General features: G+C 38.5%; 1 pseudogene; it reads right to left on the minus strand.

Moving 5' to 3' along the window:
- Positions 1 to 39: 39 nt before the first annotated feature.
- LOC103414364 (sodium/hydrogen exchanger 7-like) lies at positions 40 to 13839 on the minus strand (annotated as a pseudogene).
- Positions 13840 to 15677: the final 1838 nt, after the last annotated feature.

Genomic DNA, 15677 nt, shown 5'->3' on the forward strand with positions numbered 1-15677 from the left:
CTCTCTGATCCAACTAAAATAAATATTAGACAGAGACTTGTTTAAAACTTGGAACGATAGTGAATCCGACATTACAACCGTGGTTTTTCGGAATCATGAGGTAAACATTCAAGGAGCCTGGCAAAAAGAAAGCCTACCTGGTGAATCGATTCTCACTGTTACATCATCCTCACCACCCGATTCATCACTCGAATCGTTTACCACATGGCTCTTATTTGGTTCTGTACTTTGCTGCCCTAGAAGACTTGATTGGGCCGTGACTTTTCTCGCTTCATAATCCTTTCTCACAGTTGTTGCCCCTTCTGATCTGACTGAAACCAGTGGACTGTTGTGATGAGATGGAACACTTGGATATGATACCTTGTGTGAACGGCCTCGATACGATGGCATGCTTGGATATGACAGGGTGCGTGGTGGATTAATCGGGCCACTTCTCAGAAAGCTTCGAGCGCACCTCTGTGGATTCACCTTCACCTTGTTTGCATAACAACATAAGAAAAGAAGTTTGCTTGAGCAAAAAGATAAAACCAGAATTGTATTCGAAGTGCGAAAGAACGTAAAGAAACCAAGCTCACCATGCTGCCGTAAATGCTGAACTGCATCGCCCTCGCTGACAGGCTGTTGATTTGTCTGTCAATCCCTTCGGGGTTCTGCTTTTGTTGCTTTGCTTTGAAAATGTCCTCAGGCCAACTCATAAGACCACTATGCTCTCTAGGAAGAGACCTGTGAGGATGATGATCAACTCCATTTGATATAAATGAGGATGAGCATCTAATCAGAGCACTGTCGGATTCAAATGCTGCAACGTCGAATATGATCACTCTCGACCTTGTTTCAACGAGATAACTGGATCCTTTATGAGAAAAACTGGCTCCCCTGGTGCCTGTGACCAATCATCGGCAAAAGGTTAATGATTAGCATTAAGGATGGGGAAGTGGTTTATGCAAGAACGAAACTTGTTCTGAGAAGTATCTTTCGAAACAGAAGTTAATTATTACCTGATGTTTCCAGATTCTGGAAGCTCTGGTAACCATGTGAGGGGAATAGAGGTGCAGGTGATGTGATAAGTTCTTCTTGGACACCTTGGGTTTTAACGAAACCCTCTAACAGAAATCCAATGGAACGGTATGGAATTTCAAAAGATTCGCCCCTTATGTAAATCGGCATCACTGACCTTTCCGCAACAAGAGTTCTCAAATCTTGCATTGCCATTTTCTCAAATATTTGTGGAAGGAAAAGTTTCACAAGAGCAATAGAACTTTCCTAAACATAAGGGGAATTAAACAAATCAGTTCCAGAGTTCATACCATTGTATTATCTTTTCACTTGCCATGCATTACAAAGTTTGATTAAAACACGTTATTTTGAGAAAGTACCGAAAATTTGACAAACAGAACTCTTCGTGTAGTTTTGGTAGCTGTAACAAGCTGGAATTTTTAGTAAGCAGCTTGGACTCCTGATTTAAAATGATTTTTTGTTTTAGCAAATGAGGCCATAGTTAGATATAGTGACCTTTAACTTTCACACCAGTATCTTTAAGCTTGAAAGTTACTAGGACTAACAAATGCCTAAGCTTGAAAGTTACTGGGACTGAAATATGTTGCTAAATTTACCATTCAAAAGACGTTCACGTATATCCTTCAAATTTGTAAGATGCGGATCATTGCCACTTTCTGATGCCTTGTGAGGGTGTACAGGTTCGGTGTCAATGTCATTTAAGCTTGCAATATATCTTTTCACAGTTGGCCAGTCAGCAGGTCCCAACTCCTCGTCATCTCCAAGATCGCCAAAAGCCTCTAATGCTTTGTTCAACATTTCATATTTTGTGTACTCCAGCACGCGCCTCTGTAACAAGACAAAGATATAGAAACCAAATGCATAAACGGAAGAAAATTCTCATAACAAGTGCCCAAATGGATTTCCACCTTCAAATGGATTTACAGCTGCATGAAATGTTGAGGAATTACTTGAAAATTATAAGCCCGAAACAAAGAACAGAAACATAAAGCAGTACCACACGTCTACAAGGACAATGTGGTTAAACCTCACCTTAGCTGCTGATAGCTTGTCCAGATCTAGAAGGCGTAAAATGAATTGTGTGGTGGAACCATTCACAATTAGTGTCAAAAAGACAATTCCACCAGTGAAAAAAACAAACTGCAAAGATTTAAACAGATTTCTTAAATAAGTATCTCAAGTGATGTCCAATGTTAATTAATTCGCTTTGTTTGCAAATCTAACATACTACACGCTAAAAGAACAGACAAACATGATTTTCTGTGGGCAAGCAGTCACGCTCCAGATACATACCAGGACTCCGGTATCAGAACTGATAAGTGCAGAACTGTCACTAGTTTTCTGCAAGAGTAAATGTAAATCAATTAGAAGCCATAAAAATCATGGGTATTCAGAAGGAAAAAAAAATAGAGAAGACTGAGGTTTAGCAGCTGGTTTATTGAGAACGGACAGCTTATGATGCACCATCCAACTTGAAAAGAAAAAAGTAACGAAATAAACAACAGCGGGGATTGATTTTCAACCACAAGGGTTAGAAAAAATTATTATTTAGATTTATTTTATTGTTTGGTATTTTGAGCTTAGTCCGTTAGTATTAGGGTTTCGTTTTCTTGTCTATTAGGGTTAAGTTAGTTATATATATATATGGTACTTTGTAACTCTATAGAATAATAAGTCATTCACAATGTAGTCTCTTGGAGTTTTGTAGTCGTTTTGGCATTCTTGTTTGTTTAATAATTTTCCTACTATTTTGTAGTCTTGTTCGTCGCACACTCTGATATTCAACTTGATATGCAGGTTTGATTCTTTGGGATCAGTCTGCTTTGGTTTGGTATCAATTTGTTGGCTGAAAATTGTTTGGTTTCATTTCGAATCTTGATTAGGCTTCCGCTTATGTTCGATCTGGTGAATGCATGTTTGTTTTCTGTCTTCATTTGGAATCGATTTGTTTGTCTTTATTGTCTCCGTTGTTCCTTTACTTTAGTTGTCAGATAATAGTTTGGAAAAAGAAAATATCAGGAACTGAAATAGCTGTCAACCGCGCCGTAGTCTGAAGATTGAACTCGTGAAACGAGATCGCATTGACCCGCCCACACTACACGTACCGCACCACCTGCTTTGCCTGCCCACCAGTCGCGACACCACCTTCATCAGCACCCTATCCGTTTTCTACACCCGGCCGCAATTGTATCCGCACCAACTCGTTCTGCAATGTGCAATGGAATTGATTGCTGCATTGTTTTACGTGATCAGGAGAAGACCCCAGGTAAAAAGAAAAGAAAAGAAAAGGAAAGGGAAAAAAAAGTACAAAAAAAAAAAAAGGAAAAGTAAATTCGTTGACCTATAATGAGGATTGTTTTGTTGGGTCATTTGTTGCGTGCACAAGAGTTCTGTTGGAACAATGATCACTCGAGTGCTTGGACTGGTGATCACTCGAGTGACGTTGTGGACAGAGTAAATTTGATTTTTTGTTTGTTTGTTCGGAAGTTGGAATTTGCACTGGCATGGAAATTTTGCACTGCCACTGGCATGGAATCTTGCATTGGCACTGGCATGAAATCTTGCACTGGCATTGACATTGAAATCTTGCACTTGCACCAGTGAAGTTTCGTATTGAAATTGGCATTGGAAATTAGCATAATGGAGCTTGCATCCGCATTTACTTGTTGACAAACTCATGTCGTGTACCGCATGAGTTTGATGAAGGTGTTGGAAAATATTAACTCATGTCGTGTACCACATGAGTTTGATGAAGGTGTTGGAAAATATTATTATTTAGATTTATTTTAATGTTTGGTATTTTGGGCTTAGCCCGTTATTATTAGAGTTTCGTTTCCTTGCCTATTAGGGTTATGTTAGTTTTCTATATATATGGTATTTTGTAACTCTATAGAATAGTAAGTCATTCACAATGTGGTTTCTTAGAGTTTTGTAGCCGTTTTGGCATTCTTATTTGTTTAATAATATTCCTACTATTTTATAGTTATATTCGTCGCAAATTCTGATATTCAACTCAAGGTACTAATGAAATATTGCGAGAGTGCCACACCAACAAGGTATAAAAGTTAAATTTTGCTTTGCATAAACAAAAGTTTGTAAATAACAATAACTTGCCTTCACTTCACTGACAGTGAAAGTGACAACGCTACAGCCCCTCGTAGACCTGACCATATAAGGATTATAGCCTCTTTCCAGTCCAAACCATAGCCAAAATACCGGAGAAGGGGAAATGAAACTGCAACAACTATGAACCGGGAAACTTGAACGTAAACATAGAGAAGAATGAGGTAGAACCAAGATTTTCCTGAAACAAAAACGATTAGTTACAGGGAAACAAGTTGAATAAATATCTGCAAGAACATATACATGAAAAATAAATATTTAAAAGGTACACGGCGGGAAACAACAAAAATATGCAGTAGTGTTAAGCTTGACTGTTCGGCCTTTGTACTTTGGAAGATTCCGCACCTGATCGGCCTGTGTTTGTGTGTGCGCGTGTGCGTATGCATAATTATGACTAAGCAAGTGACATATATTTATGAATACATAAATGCATATCTATATGTTTGAAAAGTAAGGATTACCATGATCAAAAACATTTTCACCGCTAAGAACACCTTCAGCTATAACAACTCCACTGAAAAACAAAACAAAAACAGAAAATGTGTTTTAATGGATGTAAATCATGATCAAGCAAATGGTACAGTAAGTTAGTTCTGTTCTCCCTTTAATTATTGTCACGAAACAAAACGCAATTAAAGAGTGCTCGATTATGCACTTACCTCAAGATGAAAATTAAGGTATTAGCAATATAAGCAACCATTTCCCTGCGCAATATTCATAGAGTACGAGCAATTAAAATTTCAATCGAGAGTAGATTCAAGAGGCATTTTTCATCAAACAATTCACATATTTGCTGTATCTTTCGGTTTAAGAGATTATTAACAATAGGATGAATTTACTCATGAATTGGACCTTTGTTTAAACAAACAGACTGCCTTTAGTTTAACGTGATAACCACAACCACAAGATATACCAGAAATGATGTAAACTTTGTTGGCTTTCACCCTTAAAAGCTGTCCTTGCAACTCCAGCGTAAAACCTGTCCACAGATTATAACATTAGGATAAATGTATTCTCCAGTGTGTAACGAGATCTTATTGGGAAATTCAGCTTACATTCCTAAAGTCATCACCGTCAAGACACCAGACACGTCCGCACCCTCTTGAGCCTGTGGCACCCGAATTAAATGTCTCAGTTTTTTCATACAGAAAACAGGCAACTAATCACCAAAATTTTCCAGATAAGTGAAATGCATTATAATATGCTAACTGGAATGCATATCAACCGTCTTTACGCTAGAAAAAAATCATATGAAACAGTTTATTGTTGACAATCATTGGTTATTTTTCGGAAAGAACGGACATAAATTTGGAAAGGATGATACATGCAAGTGGCCAACTCCCCAGTCATGTTGGAAATTATAATATAAAATATTGTAATATATAATTTTAATAATTAAATGAAAAATAGTGTTAACCATATTTTTTAGAAAGGTTATGTTATTTAGATGCATTCCCTTATCAAATGATGTATATATAGATGAAAAATTACATCTCTTTAACAAGAAGTACTTGGGTGCTATATAAACCCATGAAACCATTGGTATTAGATGATAGAAAATTAGAGTTAATTTTTACTCTTGAGAAATAGGGTTTCCCCACTTTGTTTTGTTGAAAAGACAATAAAATATGTTAAAGGTTCTCTACTCCCACGCTGGACAGAAGGCATATGGACAGAAGGAATAAGATCATTCTTTCACAGCTAAGTTAGCATGTGTGTTGCACTATTAACGTGGACAGCAAGGCCACTGCATGTGGTTACTGACAGCTTCAACAAAAACAGCATGGGTGCCTCTTTCTTTCCTTTGTTTATTACATGCGTCTGTAATTATCTTGTATATATGTTCTGCTGCCATTACAGCAGTTGTAGGAATTCAAAATATATTTTTCACATGGTATCAAGAGCTAGGCCAAAACCCTAGTCCTATTTTCTTCTGTTATTTCTCTTTGACTGCTGTTCATCACAAGCAGCGCGTTTTTTTTTTCCTTTCCATTGATATTAACAATGGCCGATGATCGAACTTCGAGCGAAAGCAAGCCTGATGCTTCCAATCCATTGTTCATTCATCATTCAGACCACCCAGCTATGGTGCTGGTCTCGAAACCCCTTAATGGGGACAACTATTCCACCTGGTCCCGAGCCATGAAGATTTCCTTGAGTGCTAAAAACAAGATTGTTTTTGTTGATGGCACTGTTCCACAACCGTCAGCAAAAACCCAGCCGAACGATCATGCTGCATGGAAGAGATGCAACGACATGATTGTTGCCTGGATCATCAACTCAATCGATTCAGATATTTCAGACAGCATTCTCTACATGACTAGCGCTCATGAGATTTGGGACGAATTGGAAGAGCGCTACTCCCAAAGCAATGCTCCTCGGATTTTTCAATTGCAGCGGGATATTTCGTGTCTTTCTCAAGATCAACTCTCTATTGCAGCCTATTATACCAAGTTGAAGAGTCTGTGGGACGAGTTGTCTTCTTACAGTGATTCATCTTCATGCACATGCGGTGCTCAAAATGAAAGGAACAGGTTGATGCAGTTTCTTATGGGACTCAATGATTCATATAGTGCTATTCGAGGACAAATCCTCTTGATGAATCCCTTGCCTACTGTACGTCAAGCTTACTCCTCAATATCACAAGAGGAGAAACAACGCTCTTTGAGCCTTTCTCGCACCACCACTGCAACAGCAGCCATGGCAGTTCGCCAGGGCCACCACTCCAAGTCCGCAGGTTCCTCCACTCGAAAACCCATGCATTGTACGCATTGCGATCAAGATTACCACACTATTGATACTTGCTACCAGTTGCATGGGTACCCACCTGGGCATCGTCTTCATAAGACCAACAAATCCAATCCACGTGGTGGGAATCGCTCCAAGCGAGACACTGGCTCTTCGTCAGCCAACATAGTTTCCTCAGAAGGACCTTCTATACAAGAAATGCAGTCCGTGATGTCAGGTTTATCAGATTCTCAGTTTCAGCAAATTCTCAGTATCATGAATGGGAAGGATGTATCCGCTACCCCTCAAGCCAATGCTACCACCCTTACCAAAGGTTTGTCAAAAAATCATTCGCATCTCCATCGATGGATCATCGATAGTGGTGCGACAGACCACATCACCTCTTCACCGAAACTGCTTACTAATGGTGTGAAAAATGATAATATGTTGCCAGTTTTATTGCCAAGTGGAGAACAAGCACCTATTGCATTAACCGGAGATTTATCTTTGAATTCTACCTTCTTACTCCGAGATGTGTTGTGTGTGCCTACTTTTAATGTAGATTTGATGTCAGTGAGTCGAATTACTGGAGGATTAAATTGTTCCGTCACTTTTTTTTCCACTTGGTGTATTTTGCAGGATCTGACCACGAAGAGAACGATTGGTTTGGGTAAGCAGCGAGGAGGACTTTACTATTTGGTGGCGTTGGCTCCTGTCCAAGATGGCACTTCGAGACGTTTCTGTAACATGGTCCTATCACCTACAGAGTTGTGGCATCGTCGTTTAGGTCATTTGTCATCATCTAGATTAGATTTCATGTCCAAAACTATGTTACACTTTCCTTTCCAGTCAAATAATGCTTGTGATGTTTGTCCATTAGCCAAGCAAAGTCGTTTACCTTTTGGTGTTAGTACCATTGCAACCCAGAAACCCTTTGCTTTAATTCACTGTGATATTTGGGGTCCTTATAAAATTGCCTCCACTTGTGGCGCCAAATATTTTTTAACCATAGTCGATGATTATTCTCGTTTCACATGGATCTTTCTTATGCAACACAAAAATGAGACTCAACATCTCCTTAAGAATTTTTTCTCTTATGTTCGTACTCAATTTGATACACTTGTTTGTCAAATCCGTGTTGACAATGGAGGTGAATTTTTTTCCCTTCGTGATTTTTTCCAAGAACACGGTGTCGTATACCAACACTCTTGTGTTTATACGCCCCAACAAAATGGGGTTGTAGAACGCAAGCATCGTCACATTCTTGAGACAGCACGTAGTTTGCGTTTCCAAGCCCACCTACCACTTCGTTTTTGGGGTGAATGTGTGCTCACGGCCGTCCACCTTATTAATCGTCTTCCTACCAAAATTCTTTCCAACACTACACCTTTTGCACGTCTCTATTCCAAATCACCCACCTATTCCCACCTACGAGTCTTTGGATGTCTTGCCTATGCCACCAACACTCACGTTTCTCATAAGTTTGCTCCCCGTGCCCATAAGTGTGTTTTTCTAGGATATCCTGTTGGTCAAAAAGCCTATAAGCTTTACGACCTCACCACCCATAAGTTTATTACCAGTCGTGATGTCATTTTCCACGAACATATTTTCCCTTACCAAAATCACTCCACCTCCGATGACCAACTTCCCCTTCCCGGACCTGTCTTACCTCAACCCCTTCCTGACTACACTGTTCTCTCTACAACTCCTTCCGCGTCCACCATTTCTCCCGTGTTACCTGTTGAGTCTTCTACTCGTCCACCTACAGAGTCCGATGCTCCAACTCTCTCAGTCCCTGCTACTGCCATAACAGCGCTCCCAGCGCCCGTACCCCCCGCACCTTCTGTGCCTGTGCTTCGTCGCTCTGACCGACGCTCTACTCCTCCAACTCGCTTCAGTGATTATGTTTGCCCTACTTTGCCTTCTTCCCAACCAATCGATTCTTACTCTTCGTCGCCAGGTCCTACCACCGGTACCAGGTATCCTCTCGCTAATTTCCTCACTTATCATCGTTTCTCACCCCAACAACAATCTTTCCTTGCTTCTATTAGTCAGCAGGTTGAACCCCACACTTATGCTCAGGCTGCCCTTCATCCCCATTGGCAAGCTGCCATGGACTCTGAATTGCATGCTTTGGAGGACACTAATACTTGGACAGTCACTACTCTCCCTGCCGGGAAAACTCCCATTGGTTGTCGTTGGGTGTATAAGATCAAACATCGTTCTGATGGTTCTATTGAACGTTATAAAGCTCGCCTCGTCGCCAAGGGTTACACTCAACTTGAAGGTGTTGATTATCACGATACCTTCTCACCTACTGCTAAGATGGTCACTGTTCGTTGTTTATTAGCCCTAGCTGCTGCCCGTACTTGGTCTCTTCACCAACTTGATGTCCACAACGCTTTTCTTCATGGTGATCTCCATGAAGAACTCTATATGACCCTACCTCCTGGTCTTCGGCGACAGGGGGAGAATCTCGTGTGTCGCCTTAATAAATCCCTTTATGGCTTGAAGCAAGCTTCCCGGCAATGGTTTGCAAAGTTTTCAGAAGCAATTAAATCCGCTGGTTATATTCAATCAAAGGCAGATTATTCTTTATTTACGAGGCAGCAAGGGCAATCCTTTATAGCCCTTCTGATCTATGTTGACGATATCTTAATCACCGGCAATGATCCTGAAGGAATTAATGCTCTTAAAAGGTTTCTTCATGGTCACTTCAAAATCAAGGATCTTGGTAACTTAAAGTACTTTCTAGGAATAGAGGTTTCACAGTCAAAGAAAGGGATTTTTATTTCTCAGCGAAAATACGCTTTAGAAATTTTGAAAGATAGTGGTCTTTTGGGAGCTCGCCCAGTGGAGTTTCCTATGGAGCAGAATACTAAACTCTCTAACACTGGTGAGTTGCTTAAAGATCCGGCAAAGTATAGAAGGTTGGTTGGTCGATTGATCTATTTAACCATTACAAGGCCGGACATCACTTATCCCGTGCATGTGTTAAGTCGATTCATGCATGAACCACGACAACCGCACATGGAAGCAGCCCTCCGAATTCTGAAATACTTGAAGAGTACGCCTGGACAAGGTTTGTTTTTCTCTTCTCAAAACAACTTGAACTTAAGCGCATATTGCGATTCAGATTGGGCGGGATGTCCTACAACACGAAGGTCAACTACAGGTTATTGCGTTTTTTTGGGCTCTTCTTTGATCTCTTGGAGGTCAAAGAGACAAAAGACCATTTCTTTATCATCCGCAGAGGCCGAATACAGAGCCATGACTGGAACTTGTTGTGAACTGTCATGGCTTCGATATCTTCTAAGGGATTTAGGTTTGCTTCATCCAAAACCGGTCTTGCTGCATTGCGACAACAAAGCAGCGCTCCATATTGCTGCTAACCCAGTCTTTCATGAACGAACTAGACATATAGAGATTGATTGTCATTTTATTCGAGACAAGATACAAGATGGTTCAGTCATCACAAGGTACATTCCTTCTTCAAACCAGCTTGCAGATGTGTTCACAAAGGCATTAGGAAAGGAGGCTTTCTCATCCATCATATGCAAGTTGGGAGTACTCGATGTACACTCTCCAACTTGAGGGGGAGTGTTGAAAAGACAATAAAATATGTTAAAGGTTCTCTACTCCCACGCTGGACAGAAGGCATATGGACAGAAGGAATAAGATCATTCTTTCACAGCTAAGTTAGCATGTGTGTTGCACTATTAACGTGGACAGCAAGGCCACTGCATGTGGTTACTGACAGCTTCAACAAAAACAGCATGGGTGCCTCTTTCTTTCCTTTGTTTATTACATGCGTCTGTAATTATCTTGTATATATGTTCTGCTGCCATTACAGCAGTTGTAGGAATTCAAAATATATTTTTCACATGTTTCTCTCATGCTTTGTGTGTCAAATTCCGAGTTGTGTCTTGAGAGTACGGAATATATAAAGTTCTTCAGAGTCCGAAGATTGAAGTGTTTTGACTTCGGATTATAAATTGTTGAATCATAGGAGATGGAAGCCTACCGAACTACAAACACAAGAGTATAGGCGAAATTATGTCTTTAGGACATTGCATTTATGCAAGCCTCAATCTTCAAGTTTGTCTGTTTTTCTAACTTTATCTCTAGTTGTTTATATTAATCTTGTATACAATTGATGTTGTTATTTTCTTTATGATTATTATCATTGGAATTTTCGTGTTATTTTCATATTTTCTAATAAGTCACACGTAAAAGTAACTGCAGAACTATCACTAGCATTTCTACTACAGGTTCAATCGTAAGACTTCTGGACCAGTTCATATGTATCTATTGACATGCCAAAAAGCAATTTGGAATTATGATCATCTGAACTTAACAATGAAGCATCCAATTTTGAAAAGGAACATACAGTGAAGTAAGCAACATAGCTGACAGCAAGTGTTAGTGTGATCTCTATCACGGTGTCATTGAAAATAAACCCGAGCCAGAGTACAGATACTATGCCAAAAGCAAGACCAATGCCTACACTGGAACAATAAAAGAGTTATTTATGCGAGACAAAGCTGCCATCTCTGCTCAAAGAAATGTGTGACACATACGCTCCAAATGTGACTTGAGATAGAAATTTAATTATGGCGGCCCAGTCATAGCTCTTTCCAAGGACCATCTGATAAAATAGCTGGTACACCACAATTGCTGTCCTGGACGAAATTAAACACATTCAGATTAGAGAAGATATGAAAGGCATAATTACACAAAGGTTGTAAATCTATATCCATTGTTCAACAACAACAAAGTCTTTTCCTAGTAAGTGAGGTCGGCTAAAAATCTATACCCATCATTCATCAAGGATTCTCCTTCAATTATCGTACTCAGCTTTTTGCTAGCACCAAGCTCTTTTAACAGAGCAACAACAGCCACAGGATCAGTGGCGCTAAGAAGCCCCCCAAGCAACAGTGATGTTTTCCAACTCCAGTCATAAGGGAAAGTGAGCTGCAGTTGTATATGACAATATAATTATATAACTCCAACATATAGTCTAATTAGCAAAGTTTAGGATACCTTCAAAGCAGATCCAAGGACAAAGGTTGATATTAGAACACCCGGACCAGCTAGTATCATCATTTGTACTATACACCTCTGCAATTAAGATAGAAAAATCTGCCGGTTCATTTCATACCTCACGTATATAAGTTTCCGACTTTCCATGATCGTGAATATGCAGAACAACAACGCGATAAAAGAAGAACAAAATAAAAAACTATATAAGTGACCTTTATTTGGTGCACCTCCATAGAAAACTAGAAAAACAGCCAAAAGAAGATCAGGATCAATATTTGCCCCTGCACCACAGCAGAAAGCCCTCCAAGTCAAAAACAACACAAGGATGCAAAGCCTATAACCGCGTTGCGCTTGCTATTTCAGCAAACATGTAAAGCTGGAACTTACAAATTCGAATTCCGGCTCCAATCCTCCTCATTTGATGATGTGTGCCATATTCTGCATGTTTATCAACCATTAATTATCAACCATATATGATGTGACATGTGTGTTATTTAACTCGTTACTTTCTAGCTGACTTTTTTGACAACAAACAAAGAAAAAGTTGTATATTTAATTGAATTTTTTAATACATGGGTCCCATTAACAACCAATAGAATAAAAATGACAATTAATTTTGGTTATTTTTTAGGGAACTTTAACGAAAAACTTTCAGTACTATTTATTTTAACGAAAAACCACAATTTTACACTAAAAAGTCAATCATGATACTATTCACTTTAGCCTTTATTTTGTCATTATCGTTAAAACTCAAAGTTATCAAGCCATTATCATTAATTTTCCTTATTTTTTAATAGTTAATGTAAATCTAGGCCCAATAAAATAATAAAATAAATATTTGACACATCTATTGGAAAAGAAGAGAATTTAACACTTGTATTCAATTTGACACATCAACCATCAAATAAAATTTTGACATATTATATTTGAGATCTCATTTTTGGAGATGCTCTAATAAAGACACAAAGCAGAGAGTACCATCCCACCATCTGAAATGGGCTGACAAAGAATTAAGTAGTTTTGTGTCTCACTACGATTGCATGGTTGTTGCTCAATATTCCTCCTTATATTCAATTACTTCTGTTCTTAGAAATCTCACAGTTGAGATGCTGCTTTTAATTTTGTTAAACCTTGGCTCATCCTTTTCCTAGGAATTATAGGAATCCCATGATCTCATCCGTTCATTGTATATCGTGCGGTCAGTTTTAGTTAGATACTATTCATATTTAATTTTAAATTTTAAAATAATTTCTAACCGTACGATATACTATAAACGGGTGAGATTAATCCGGAGATGCATGTTTTTGACACGTTTTTTGAAACGGAAGATAGACAGTTAGATCGTTGAAAAACGTTACAGAGGGAGCTCACAAAAACGTACGTGAAAAGCCTGTGTCCCAGATCGTAACCATATGTATAATCCAAAATTGAAAACAAGAAGCTTCTAACTTTTTTATGATCATTTTTAAGATTCAAATCACTGAAACCAGCAAAAATACAAAGTTTGATAACTAGCTGCAATTAAAATTAGATTAAACCCAATAATTAAAATAATAATAATAATAACAAGAAGAAGAAATGGAAGAGAGTGAGAGAGAGGCCTATGGAGCCGAGGCCAATGCCAAGGATGAGCAGAGCGACGGTGTAGGGAACTCTGGTACCAAGCAGCAGATGCCTGCAGGCGATTCCTAACACCAAACACAACCCCAAGAACGCCACCGCGTTAGTCGGATCCGACGAGCTATCTTCTTCTTCCTCCGCCACCGCCAAGATTCTGTACGGTAACTGCCATGCCGTCACCGTCGCCATTTCTCCAAGCTCAAAAGCTCTACTCTTCGACCACAATTTTAATTCCGGTTTTAGCTGAAAAAGCTTGAAGCTTGAAGCTTTTGACTTCTGATTAAGCAATAAGCAGCAGCAGGCTAAGGTGGTGACCCGCGAGCTGCTTTTTCAGGTGCTCCCTTCCGCGAGGCTTGGTTTGGTACTGAGGTGATTCTGAAAAAAGTTGGTATAAAAAAAAAGTTAGGAGTTTTTTTGTGTTTGGTAAATATTTAGCTTCAGTTTTTTTTTCACAATTTTGAATGAAAAAAACCAAAAACAAGAAGTTGCAAAACCCAGCTTTGAAAAACCGATTTTGTTTCACATCTGTTTTACATAAAAGTTTACCAAACACTATAATAATGCTTTTTTTTTTCAAAAGCATTTTTACAAAAAATTTTACCAAAGACTCTACAACTTTATTTCACAGCACAGCAGAAACAGTTTTTTTTTTCAAAGCACAGCAATACCACACCAACCCAGAGTATGTGAAAAGGTGGTCGAAGCTGATTGATACGATCATTATCAGTCACGTTTCGTTCTGTCACGGCCCACTATGCCTGACGTTTTTTGCTTTTGAATGTTTTATTGAAGCGTCGATTTGTCAAATAATCGCCTGACTGCGAAGCGAGTTTTTCTGAGCGAGTGAAATTCCTCGGAATGTGGCGCCCGCCCTTCATTTTTCACAACGGATTTTGTGAACGATGAATTCAGTGTCCTCCGACTAATGTATTATTTTTTATTTATTTGTCCATGTTTGTCTCCTGATCACAAATCTTGACGGATTGCCGGCAGCCAAATTAAGCAATTTCTTCATTGTTATTTTCGCCAAGTTGTCTCCGATGCAATATTTGGACCAAAAGTTCTACACTGTTTTGATGCATTTTATTTTTCAATATTTTAACGATTAAAACTTGATTAAGGTTTTAATAGCTAAATTTCTCAGAGAATAAATTGTCAAAAATCGTAATTGAAATACTTATAGTTTTAGATGATAATATAAAGGCAGAGGGGAAAGCTTTGGTGTTCAAGAATAAATGCTCTCTTTACACAAGAGCCATCAAAGTTGTCTCCGATGCAATATTTGGACCAAAAGTTCTACGATGCTTTGATGCATTTTATTTTTCAAGATTTTAACAATTAAAACTTGATTAAGGCAGAAGGGAAAGCTTTGGTGTTCAAGAATAAATGCTCTTTACACAAGAGCCATCAAAGTTGTCTCCGATGTAATATTTGGACCTAAAGTTCTACGATGCTCTAATTCATTTTATTTTTCGAGATTTTAACAATTAAAACTTGATTAAGGTTTTAATAGTTAAATGTCTCGAAGAATAAATTGTGAAAAATCTTAACTGAAATACTTATAAAGGCAAAGGGGAAAGCTTTGGTGCTCAAGAATAAATGCTCTTTACACAAGAGCCATCAAAGTTGTCTCCGATGCAATATTTGGACCAAAAGTTCTACGATGCTCTGATGCATTTTATTTTTCGAGATTTTAACGATTAAAACTTGATTAATGTTTTAATAGTTAAATGTCTCGAAGAATAAATTGTGAAAAATCTTAACTAGAATACTTATAGTTTTAGATGATAAGATAAAGTCAGAGGGGAAAGCTTTGGGGTTCAAGAATAAATGCTCTTTACCCAAGAGCCATCAAATCTGTCACTTGGGTTAACGTTACGAGTTCGAAAGAGACTTTGGAAATATCAGACAATGATAACTGCTTACATAAGATAGAGCTTGCTCAAAATAGACCATACTCAAAGGATGAGAGAAGCTTAGGTTGGCTAACTCATCAACAACAAAATACTTTCAGTCATTTTAAGAGCACTTTTAAACGAGCCTTATATTTTTTGTAATTATTTATAGAAATGTAAAAGGATATTATTATTATTTTAATATTTTTTTGGAAAGAAAAGAATGACAAATAAAAAATGGGACAGTTAGCA

Source organism: Malus domestica, chromosome 13 (assembly GCF_042453785.1).
Source record: "Malus domestica chromosome 13, GDT2T_hap1".
Taxonomy (NCBI): Eukaryota; Viridiplantae; Streptophyta; class Magnoliopsida; order Rosales; family Rosaceae; genus Malus; species Malus domestica.